This window comes from Theropithecus gelada, chromosome 14 (assembly GCF_003255815.1).
Source record: "Theropithecus gelada isolate Dixy chromosome 14, Tgel_1.0, whole genome shotgun sequence".
NCBI classification, from domain to species: Eukaryota; Metazoa; Chordata; class Mammalia; order Primates; family Cercopithecidae; genus Theropithecus; species Theropithecus gelada.
This window is the reverse complement of record NC_037682.1, coordinates 113,587,226-113,600,236: the sequence shown is the minus strand read 5'-3', so window position 1 is coordinate 113,600,236 and position 13,011 is coordinate 113,587,226. Positions and strand designations below refer to the sequence as shown.

General features: G+C 36.8%; 1 long non-coding RNA gene across 1 annotated transcript; it reads left to right on the top strand.

The window, feature by feature from the left end:
• Window positions 1-369: 369 nt before the first annotated feature.
• LOC112606049 lies at window positions 370-12,724 on the top strand. Its single transcript, XR_003115582.1, has 2 exons — window positions 370-1,336; window positions 10,092-12,724. It is a non-coding gene; the product is annotated as an uncharacterized LOC112606049 (long non-coding RNA).
• Window positions 12,725-13,011: the final 287 nt, after the last annotated feature.

The window sequence follows — 13,011 nt, the reverse complement described above, 5'->3', positions numbered from 1 at the left end:
TGAAGCCTAGGGGAGCCAGTAAAGATTAAATGTGCTTCTCAAAGGCAGCCACTTCATGCTGCTATGTCGAAAGGGCCATTATTATTATTATATTTTAATAGTAAAAGAGAAAGGGAGAGAGGTTGAGTGAGCGAGAGAGAAGCTAGGTGTGATGATGACAGACTAGCTTTTCTGAGAGGAAAAGGAAAAGGGAAGGGAGAGAAAAAGGAGAGCCCCTGAGCTCAACGGAGGATTGTGCCTGAGAAGAACCTACAGAGGTGAGAAAAAAGTTGTCTTGAAGGTGGGGGTGGGGGGGGGGTGCTAAACAGACACTGTACAGAGGGAAAAGAGACGTAATTTAGCTGTCTTGCTAGCATGATTCTATTTTTAAAGGAGGGGAGGGGGAGAGTCTGGAGCTCTAACTGTTTTTAGTTGCATATGGAAATATCTAAAAAATATTTAGCATTTTTACTAAGTGCGTTGAGGCCTCTCCAGTGTCTTCCTGGCTGTGGCTGCTTTGTCATTCTCTTTGACTAGCCAGCCATCTACCTTGCTCAGGCCTGGAATAAAAGAAGAACAAGAAGAAGAAAGAAATGAAATGAAAAACAGAAAGAAAAAGGAGAAGAAACATTTGAAACAGGGTCATCTTCCCATCCGCCTCCTCTCCTTTTCCTTTCATTTTTGGAGGCGGCACAGGAAAGCCCCACTTCCAGTCTGATGAGGAAAGCGACAATCTATCAGGTACAGAACCAGGGGCTGTCTGCGAAGATGGAGGGGAATTATGCTTCGGATTCCTCTGAAATATTGGCCAAAGGCTTCAAAGAATCCGCAGCGGGAGGTGCGGGCGGAATGTCTCTCCCCAGCCCGCACCCAGCCCTTCCCACTTCGCGTCTACCAAATGACAGCCTGGTGCTCGCTCTTGGTGATTTGGCCTTGACTTCAGCCAAGCAGCTGATGCAGACGAAGGCTCCGTTTGCAGGACTGGCAAAGTGCACGCTAAAGAAAGAAGGAAGAAATTTTTCAGAAAGCAGCTCTGGGGAGGTTTCATACTCCCTCTTTTTTTTTTTTTTTTTTTTTTTAAATTTTTAAGTGAATATTTTCCAAATTTGATCAGTTCCAGCCCCTCCCTCCACTCCCACCCAACTGCCCTTTTTTCTCTCGTCAAAGCATAAGCTACAGAGTTACAGTCTCGAGATTTGGTGTATCGCTTCCTGCCCCCGCCCCCCCTCCCCGCCCCCGTTCTCCGTCCTCTATTGAAACACCTCGCCCAGCCTAGCGCACTGAGAGCTCTCATTTCCCCCCCTTGCTCGGGATGGTGCCACAGGAGGCTGTGCGGGCCCCGCTCCGCTTCGAATGGGTGAGTTCAGAACGCTCTTCGCATTTACACTTCTATAGCCTCTGAATCCTACTTCTTGGTCTTCTCCTTTGAAAACCCGATTTCTATGATTTTCGCATGCGGCATGCTTGCCCTGGGGGAAAGAGACGCCTCCTATTTTCTCTTCAGTCATTTGTGCTAGTCGTAAATTAAAGCTTTGAAGAGACACGAAATCCTTATTGTAGACTATGGTTTTAAAAACGTGGGCATTTCTGAGCCTATTCATATTATTTTCCATTTTAGTCAACTATTTTGCCCAAATCTTGAAAGAGTTTTCTCTGATATACTCGTGATTGTATGTATGTGCGTAATTGTATATGCGCCCCCAGATACTGCGTATGTGTGTATGTATGTATTAGGCTTAAATGGAATCTCAATTTTGTGAAGGAAAGGAGCTTAGAGAAGAAATACCATACCACCTGTTTGTTGCATCTTAGTTATGAACCTCGAACAGAAATTGCCTGTCATTCTTGTTTTGCTTTGTTTTGTCTCAAGAAAGAAAACATTGTTGCGCTCCTCTCAGTCCCTGAGACCCTAACTTGTGATGTTTACCGTTTAAATCCACGGGTTAGGCTCTTGGGAGCTGCGAGTCGTGCTTTTGCATCCTGGAAATTTGGTGGAACTTTATTCTTTAAAGCAAAAACAAAAGAAAAGAAAGTTTGTCTGAAGTGATTGAGTATACCTCTGAGGTTTTCATTGTTAGATGGGATCAGGTGACCAGAGAGTGGCAGCTCCTGAATTTCTGGTAAAGTAGGTATATATTCTGCTTTAATAGCGTGTTGGCTGCTATGTACATGTATGTATGTTATTGATGCCTGAGGCTTGTGGAACTCATCTGCCTGGTCTGTTCCTTGAGAGCAACACGCAGTAGTATACGAGCGTAACAAGAACAGCTCAGTACCTGGTGCTTGACCTCAGAACATCTCAGCTGAAGTCCCAGCATGCCCCATGCCTCCAACTTTCAAACTCCACAGTTAATCTTAAAATTGTGCCCAATTAAAATGGGCATGTGAATATATTATATATTCAGTGCCCACACATGTGTATCATGGATGGCTAGACAGTGAACATACAGACGCAGATAAAGGCAAACTAATAGTTTGGACTAAAATATTAATAGGTTAAAATTCTATTCTTGCAATTCCACACAAAGGATAGAATTTATAGTATTAATAAAAATTAAGTTTGTATGAATTTGCAAGATTTCTTAAAAATAAAAGAAGGGATACCACCTCCTTGCTGGATATCTTTACAAAATGTTATACTTCATGGATATAAAGGTGATAAAGATTGGAAATAAATCTTCTAAATATGTAAAATGAAAGCAACAACAACAGCAAACACAATTATCATATTCTTTCGGAGTAACAAATACTGTTTTTCACTTTAAAACTAAGAAAAATTTTATCAGTACTTAAATTCAGTCCAAAAATATTTTATAACACCCAAACAGTACATTTAAAATTATCCTTTCTTAAGGTAATGGCCAGCATTACCTAGTTTGTAGTTTTCTTGAGCTGTAACTTTTTATAACTGAATAATTTCAGTGATTTAGGTCTGTCTCATAGTTGGGGAAGAGAAACAGTAACTTACCTTTCCTTTGTTGTGAAAAATTCTAGTATAAAATTTCATTTCAACAATTTTCATATTATTGGGCCAACATTTCTCTTCTATGTTTGAAAAACACCTAAATCCGCCCAATCCAAATGCTTTCTTCTCCTTAAGATTTTATATAGGTTGTAGCCTTGTTTTATATGTGCAGTTGAAGGTTAGGGAAACTGTTCTTTGCCGGTTTTTTTTTTTTTAAGTGTTTATTGCAATTTTAATCATTAATGCCAAATTGCAATCAAGAAACCATTTTGTATGAGAAAATTGAATTGAGAATATGAACTATGCAACAATTGCACCGTGTCTTTTGTTGAAACCTCTTGTGTAGTAATATTCGAATATTACTTTCCAGTCTTTGATAGTCTGAATGTGCTTCAAAAAAAAAATAGTTATTTGATTGTTGAGTCATCGTTAGTTTATATTCGATGGTTTAATGACTTCCCCTATCTTAGCTGATGTGTATGCATAGGTATTTGGAAATTACAGCGAGGCATCTATTTAACTTAGGGATCTATATTACCACATTATTCATATCAAACATTTGTAAAACAGTTGGTGCTTTTTGAAGTTAAAATATATCTGCAGTTTACCCTATGAAAATGTATACATGGATCAATAAAAACATGCCAGATAAAATTCTTCTGTGATTTTCACTGATAACAGGGTAGTAATTTAATACAAGTGTTTTAGTTTGTATTTCAAGGCACTCTCAGGTTTTTACATGTTTTCAAGTGGATTGCTCATGTTCCGAGGTTGCTATCATACAATTGATCACCCAGGCATTTAAGAGTGCATAACGACACCCGATTTTATATTTCAGCAGGCAACTGCTTCAGTGCAAGGGCAGGTTTCTCAACACCCCTTCTTCCTCACCGAGCCCATCAGTGAAGTTCAGTGAAATGAATAACATAATTGGTGGTTGGTTCAATCACTACCAGTCTAGACTAGCCCAGACGCATCAATTAGAGGGGGCTGTCTTTTAAAGGGAGAGTGCAACCGAAACAAGCAGGGCATTATTGATACTGATCTTTAAAAGTGCAAATCCAGCTTGGCAGATAAAAAAAAAAAAAAAAATTAGGCGGGGAACTGGGGTGGGGGTGCGTTGCGGGAAGAAAAGAGAAAGAAGTGAACTGGAGATTTCGGACACAGAAGGACAGGAAGCTTGAGAGAAAAGGAGAGGATAATGAGTGAAATGCAATGCAGCACCTCCTTGGAACACACAGTTACAATTCAGTTCACAGGGCACACTGGCTCACCGTATTTTTAACTAGATTCTCTCCCCACCTCCTTTTTAAAAATTCCTTTTTTGCCTCTGTTTCCAAAGAAATGCCAGCTCAAAACCAAGGCAGTTGGAAATTTAACAGCTCTAGGAAGCTCTAGTGAGAATAAAGCCAAATAATATGAACCAGCCAAAACTCTTTTTGCAACATTTTTCCCCAAAAGAAAAATACAGAAGATATTTCTTTTCAAGTCTCTAATTCTACCTTAAAAAAAAAAAAAAAAAAAAACCAAAAAAAACGTGTACTAATGAACAGTATTCATTTTAAATCTAGCACCTGGGAACTAATATTATAGGCAAGACACCTTTAGGTAAAGGGCTCATAATTTTCCATTGAATACAGTAAAATTATAAAGAATGTAACAAAGGCTTTGGTAATTTGGTAGAGGGGCTTTTTGGTGAAAAAAAGACAGATGATTTAGAAAGTGAGGAACACATCAAGCCTCAGGGAAAGAAAATGTTTGATTGGTATTAATTAAAACACTGCTAATATATTCTAATAAAATCAAATTTAACATTCTAAACTAATCCTCTTGGTATGTCAAAGGAAAAGTATTATCTTATTTGCATCTCTGCAATCCAAATGCATTTGCTCATTCAGCAGAATTAATTTTTATCACCAGCCTGTTTAATCTCCTCACAGATTTAGTCAAACTTATTCTTTCAAACTAGAAAGGATCAGGGTGGGGAATCCATGGAAGGTATTGGAAGACTAGTGACTGTATTTAGTACTGGCTTTATATTTTACGATGTTCTTTCTCTTCATTCGCTGTAATGGGGTGTGGAGGGAAACGGTGAGACCGCAGTGAGAATGATGAACGGCTCGTTTTTCCTCTTTCTCTCCTTCTACCTGCCAGATTATTTAATAATTTCAACTGCCAAATTATATGAATGCCATTTATTTACGTAACTGGTGTTGGTCTGTTGATTAATGTCTAATGTTTTTCTAATTTCAGCCTTTAATTTACTGAAAATTCCTAATGAAAAAGGCTTTTAAGCCAGAAACCAGTTGCCTTTTATCGGTTATTCCCAACTGTAGATCTTCTAAGAGAAAGTGGGGAAGTGAATGTAAAATTTTATTCATGACCAACTGAGTTCTTTGTTCCATTTTTAAGTCCAAATTTCTCCAGGAAAATTTCATATTTTTATGAAACAGCAAGTTTTATGTTCCTTATTGTTAAACTCTCACAACTGATAAAATCATCCCAAAATGACATCATAACCAAAATGCTTCTCCTCTCATTAGTCTACCATGACTGTGATATCTTATGTAAATATGTGACTAACAAAAAAAAATGAATGGGCCATAAATACTGAGGACCATATTTATGTGTTTCCAAAGTGAGGGGTTCTGCGTCCTATCAAGGAGATGTAAACTACTGACTACACTACTGATGATGCTGGCTTTTTGCTCCATTGCCTTTTCAAGTCTTCAACGTAAAAGAGCAATCGCAGTTCGGTTTCACATGCATTGTTCTATAATCCAGGCAATAAATGCTAATTAGTAATGCTCAAGGATCCGACCATTCAGAGTAATTATCATAATTTACTTCTTCCTTGTTAAAGACATTCCTTGCTGATTAGAAAAAAAAAAAAATTAAATCGTCATTTTACCATTGCACTGCAGTGGAAATGCACTAGAGAGATGTTCAAGGTATAGTAACACGGTGGCGGTTGCATTCCAAGTCACCGACCTGTGCCTCTTAGCTTATTACAAATGGAATTGCCATTTAATTTCTAAGAAGAAATTCATGTAAATGCATAAAGTTTGGCGTGTAGACCAGGAATATATGATTTTATTTTACAAACCCCAGGACTCCACCTTCCCGGCCCACCCTCTTTCTAAAACCACTTACTGAGCAGAACAAAGGAAATTGCTAACTATAGAGGCATCATTAAGTGTGAACTGCAACAGCATGATAAAGTACGTGATATGACAACATATTTTATTGCACAAAAGTGCAGATAATTAAATAATTCAATAGTAACCCTGACTAATTAGCAGAAAGATCTTGAAGGAGGAATCAAGAAAATGGATCCAATCACCTTGAATAATATGCTTCGTTCTCCCAGATCACAAATTTATTTTGGTTATTTGATGATTGATTACCTCATATAGAAAGATGAGGACAAAAGCCTATTTCTCAAAGCAGAGCTTTGATCTGGTGTCCTCTTTAGGACAAATTAATCATATGTTTTAGAAGTGCTGAATTTAATGTAGGGCTTTCTGTCTTCAGTCAAAGATATAATCTGCCATTCTGTTGAACATTTCTCTATTATCAATTGATCTAAGAAATTATCAACCCTTAGCTTCTTATATCGCTGCCTCAGAATATAGATGTAGCCTCGTTCACATTTTCTAATGAGTCTTCTGTTTAAGTTTGTTTTTATTGCTTGAAGCAAATAAATATCATGGGCACAGAAGGAACAGAATAAATAACCGTGCTGAATATTATATATGGTAAAACCCTTCCCCCTTCCTTTATCAAGGTAATATTCCTAGTGTTCATTGTTCATTGGTCCTTTAAGAGAGAGCTTTAGCTTTTACTTGAGGGTTGTAAGCACATTAGAGGAATAATTCCCTTTGGATACTATACAGAAGGAGCCACCTGCAAAATGTTGATGCTGTTATTGAAGTCTCAAGTGGAATCAGCTTTCAAAAAATTAGATATTAGATACATCCGATATAATTTGCAATGTGTAATTATACTAATGTGCATATAGTTGTCTGTTGGTTTACATGTTGACTACTTGAGTTTTTTTTTCTTTTCTTGTGCATTTCTCATCATTGAAATGGTTCCTTAGTAGAATCTTTTTAAAATAAGCTTATTTTTAAAAAGTTCTTTAATTAATATAGGAATATGAAGACTCTACAATCTGTGTTCTTATGCAAGAATAAATATGTGTGACCTAGATGCTGGAAATTAATTATCTCTAAAAGGGTTATCATTGTGGACACTTGCTTAATTTGTAAAATATTTGCTACTCTTGATTGATTTAGTCTTTTTCCTGACTTTAGATAACTTGAAGTAATTGAGAATATTAGGATAGTACATGTTATTCATTTGTTTTAAGAAGAAATTCATTTCCTTTGTTGAAATAACAAAATAGAATGCCAGGGAAATGACCTTAGGCAGAGATAATAATTTTAATTTAACCAAAGTAATCAAAACAGTAACAATAATCAGCAATTTTTTTTTATTGTTTTTCACTGTTTTGCATGGCACATGTTGAATACTGAAACTCTGCCTTAGGTTATTTATGCACTAACATCAACTTCCCTTTTGACGTCTTGACATGATGTCCAAGGTCTACTGACGGCCCCACTGGAGAGCCTCCTTCCGGGGAACTGAGCCCTGAAGAGCTACCTATTAAGGAGTAGCCCAGGCAGAGCAACAGCGAGTTGGCTGGTCAGCCTGGTAGTTGACTCAGTAGGTGAAGAGGCTCTTGTTGCAAATTTGGAGAATCATTAGGTCACAGAAGGACTCTGACCGAGCAAGGCAATACAAGGGTCTTGATCTATGCTTATAAGTTTGGGAGACAAAAAGGATTCTAAGAGAGGCTTATATCGAGATGATACGAGATATGACTCATTGCAATTGAGTAGGCATAGAGCCCAAAGAAAGCTGATTTGTAGAACAGTTGACTCATAGTAGACACCTAGAATATGGTCATTCACATATTTATACTATCCATTTCTCAAAATTTGTTTTAATAATGGAGTCTCTATTAGAAAAGAGTCCCTATTTGCAAATGGAGTCCCTATTTGCATAATGTGTAGCTACCTAATACCAAAGAAATACAAGGTTTACTTTTCACCTGCTCATGTATTCAAGGATTTGCCATCATTAGATATCCAAATGAGCCACAAAAAAATTGTGTGAAATGTTATTCCTTAATATATAACATTTTAATGGATTAAAAAAATGAGTTTTACAAATGTGTATCAAAAGCTTAGCACTCCATCATCCCTGTCAATGTTCACAAAATAATACATTCTAAAATCTTAAGACGTATATTTAATTACTCATCCAAGATCAGTTATTGCATGCTTAATTAGAAAAATACCTGTTAACATTTAACACTTAGTTATTTTGCAGATTGAAAAACATATTATACCTGCCATCTAGAGAGCCAGCATCCTCAGTATATCCAAAGTGGTTAGGGGTTAGGGCAAAAAGCAGTCATGTGTCATAGTGTACCCCTTTTGGTGTGCCTGACTTAATAGACGTCTTCGCTGTGTAAGCATGATGAAGAGGCTGATGAGAAGGTCTTCAGTTAAATTAACGTCTACCTGAAAAGTATATTTTATTCATATCAACTTTTATAAAATAAAAAAGAGAAACATTAATAACAACTATTCTCAAATACCCTTATATTTAAAATGCATGGGTTGGATTAGTTGGGCTCTAAATTCTTTTACAGCTTTTAGAATTTTTGAAGTCATTCTAAAGTATGGGGGCATAGGAACAACTCCAGGACCAGTGAATCCAGAGCTCATTTGTTCCAACAGTTGTCCTTCAAAGTTATATTTGATTCCACCTCCACGTTCTGTATTTACTAACATATTTTGCATTGATGCTAAAACAGTAGGGACTGGAGTTCATTTTCAGGAAGGGGCAGTAACAGAAAAGAAGAACAGCTGAAGAATGAAAAAAGCTACACAGTGGGAGAAGCAAATTCTTGATCTAAGTTCTAAGCCCATTTCTCTCAATTAACATTAACATAGAAGAAACCCCGACAAGCACCTGCCTTTCTATTTTAAGACTATATTCTTTAGGCCTGCCTTCATTTAATTTCTTGCGGTATGGTTTGTTTTTTTCCATTGGATTAACTCCTTTGAGTTTCACATTTTTCCTTCCACTTGATTCATTTGAATCATCTTAATATTCCTCTCGGAAGCCTACAATAGTTACATTAACACATCATACTTCCCAAATTAAATCTTAACGTGTTCAAAGCCACCTGGAAATTGCCCTACCCCATTTTCTAAAACCACTTAGAATGTGTAATCTCTTCTTGAATTAAGTGAGCCTGCTTTCTCTGGCTTCCAAGTCATTGAATACGCTCCAGGATATGCTTTTCCTTTCTGCATAATCTGTCCCCCCACCTTTTCCACACTTTGAAAACCTTCTTCTTCCTTATTTCCCTCCTTCCCTCCATCCTTCTCTTTTTTTGTTCTCCTTTCCCCCTTCCGCTCGCTCGCTTCCTTCCTTCCTTCCTTCCTTCCTTCCTTCCTTCCTTCCTTCCTTCCTTCCTTCCTTCTTTCTTTCTTTCTTTCTTTCTTTCTTTCTTTCTTTCTTTCTTTCTTTCTTTCTTTCTTTCATTCTTTCGTTCTTCTTTTCCCTCCCTCCCTCCCTTCCTTCCCTTTTTTTTTTTTTAATTTTGTTTCTTTCCATACCATGTTCTGTGCCAGGCACTGGGAATACAAAGACAAATACAAGGAATTGACAACATCTAACAATCCTAGTGACTTCATTCAGCCCTGCATTCATACGCAGTTATGTACTCACAGCTATCTCACTTTGTTTCCACTCCTTGGATTTATTTGAATGTGTCCTCAATGTCTTGTGTTCTTTTGTTCTTTCCCTATGTGTCCTATTTCAGCAAGTCCCCTGTTGGATAAACCTGAAGCTTTTCTTACACAGCATTTTCTCCCAGAGCCATTAGAGTGGTGTATCACACACACTCAGGCAATGCCATTGCTGACTGATTCTTTGGCAAGGGGAACAATGTAAAACAATGGCATTTTCCTAGTGAAAATGGTTCCCAAAGTATCACTACATTTATTTATTATTATTAAAGAGTCAATGTGATAACTTTCTGTGACATGTTCTGTTATTTTTTTAGTTGTGTTGATGTTCCTTTCAGCTGGTCCTATAGTCCCCCTCCTCAGGAATGTCTCCCCAGTGCAAGGACAAAGACTGAAGAGACTGCTATATTGATGGACTCTCAAACCAACTATGAAGTTGAAACAAAGAAAGTGATCACCTGAAGACACCTCCTCTGCTAAGCAACACCCCCAAATTGTGCAGCTTCAGCCACTAGAACTCTCAGAACAAGAGACAATCTTTTCAAGAAACAGAAAAACTCAATAATGACATCTAGATTTTCATGAGACAAGAACTTTCCCTTCCTCGTGTGTATTCCTCTGTTTGTACTTAAATTCATGTGACATTCATTTTTTTCTTAGTACGAATATGCTTATTAATGCACTTGTTCCAAAATCCCAAATTGCACAAATGTGTTGATATTTTAAGAAACAAAATTAATCCTACAAGGAGAATGATTTTTAGCCACACACTGGGTTGGATCTTAAAAGTGACCTACAGAATAAAAAGTACTTTTAAAATAAAGTAGTCAGAGGCTATTCAAAGGGTAAAATAATCATAGTACCACATTGGTCCACTTGACACTAACCAATCGATCATTTTTTTTTCTTTTATTGAGAAAGCTAGATTTTGTCAGATAAAAAACACTGCTTCTAAAGAGTTTAAACCTAGTTAGAAAAAGTTATAGAAACATTTGCAAAGATAAGTAACAGATAGGGTCAGTAGAGGGTCAGATCAAAAACAAAACCAAGCAAAAGATGAGTTCTGGGGAGTTTGCCATCAAGTTGGCAAAACTGGCTTATTTAGGGAAGAAAGTTTTAAAAGAGGAAAATATGAGATGAATCTTGAGTGATGTCAAAGATTTAGATAAATGAAAAGGAAGGAGGAAATGGAGTTCTTTAGGTGGATGTCATTGGAGGAGGAAAGGAATATATACATCTTGTTGACTTAAACCCAGACATTCAGCAGCTCTCTATACATATCTGGAAAAGACTTTGCACTGTCACCTCCGTCTCTCACCCCAGGTATTCCTTAGAATTATTATCATATTTCCCTTCCATTAAAGTAAGTAAGGGAGATTGGTGTCAATATGGAGAACTATGATTTTTTCCATTAACCTAATGATAATTGGTATTTATTGAATTCTGTTAAGCATTTTACATATTAACTCACTTAAGCCTTACAACAGCCTAGCAAAATAGGTATTACTATTCCCAATTTACAGGCAAGAAAACTTGCCAAAGTGCCGTATACAGGGCTCACATTCAGGATTGCAATCGCAAAGCTCATGATCTAAAGTGCTAAGTTGCAATATTGTAATCAATGTCACAATTATTACCCCTTTTTATATTCCTTGATATTTTTCCATGGCAAACAAATAGCTATTCCATTTAATAATCACCTAAAACTTTTCAATCTTCTGGTTAAAATTACACGAGAGTGATAGAATGTATTTTCATGATAGAAATTGGAAAAAAAAAAAGGGGAATGAAGTTTATCGGCATTTCAGACTTTTTTTTTTTTTTTTCTGCAAGACTTTGATGAGATTGTTCACTTTTGTCTCCATAAAATCCCAAATCTTTGAGAATAAAAAAGGGGGAGGTTTAAGTCACTTGTTGCAATGCCCTTTTTAATAGAGGCAATAAATCTAAAGGCCATAAATTTAGAGTGACTTACAGAAGATCGAACTTTGGGGTGTGACAGAGTAAGGGATGGAAACCAGGCCCTCCAGTTCACTATCAGTAGCTCTTGCACTAGTCTGCCCTTCCTAAATTAAGTATGCACTTCAATTTGATGAGTGGAAACAGTCTATCTATAGGTAGTAACCAGGGAGCTTTGTTCCTAGTGGATTGCTTCTGTTCTGCACTTCTTTGGTTTCCCATCTTAATGTAAAAAATAGCTAGCAATGAAGTCCAGAAGTTGTCAGTGGTTCATCCCCAAAAGAATGCATAATGTCCAAAGTTTTACGTGTATAATGTCTTCAATGGTGTTTTTAAGTTATTTCAAATTCTTAGTTCACCTACATAAATCATATCTAATGAGCATCTTCTTAACCAACTTTATGCACAGTATATGTTTGTAAGTGCTTCTGCACAAATGTTTATACGTGACTGTTTCCATAGTACTTATGTTTTTAAAAATATTCAGTCATTTCCTATTATAATCCTCACGTATCCATGTAACTGACTCAAAAATACTTCAGCCATAAAAAGCTAAAATTGAGCAAATCTCATTCTTCTTATCCATCCCCTTTGCATGTGACTGGCATTTAGTAATGATTAATAATGTGGTTAGCTGAATAACAGAGGTTCAAGACACAATTCTGTCTCAAAGGAGTCAGCTAAGCTGGGTCTACTTATGGACAAATATCTAAATGTGTGGACATATCTGATATTTGACTATGGTAAATTTCCACTTAGCTCGCTAGCATTGTCAGACATAGATCTCCTCATGGCTCTGGCCATCCTGTTTTCACCATGATAATTGTTGGCCACATCTCATACAGTTCTTATTAAATGAGTTCATAAATAAACAGGGTTTTTTTTTTTTGTAAAGAGCAGCCAAGCACAAAGTGTGACTTTGTTGACATTTTACATGACTTTGTCATATGTTCCTAACCCCCAATAAAAGCAATGTTGCATCAACTGTGAATTTGTGTTGATTTCTTGAAAAAGTATGCTCTTATAATTTATTTGTTTTCACTAGTGTATATCAAAGGTAGTTTCAGGATCCACAAGGAACAAGTCAGCTAATGTGATAGGAAAATTTAAATGTAGAAACAACTTCTAAAGGATCCCATGTTACCTTTAAATAAAAGGTACTGTCATCTCCCAAGTCAAAAATCAAGGTCTGGTCCTTTGTCTCTCCCATTTCCACCAGCCATGGTCAATCACTCAGGTAATCTTTTGATTTTTTTCTCTTTCTGTTATTCAAATATG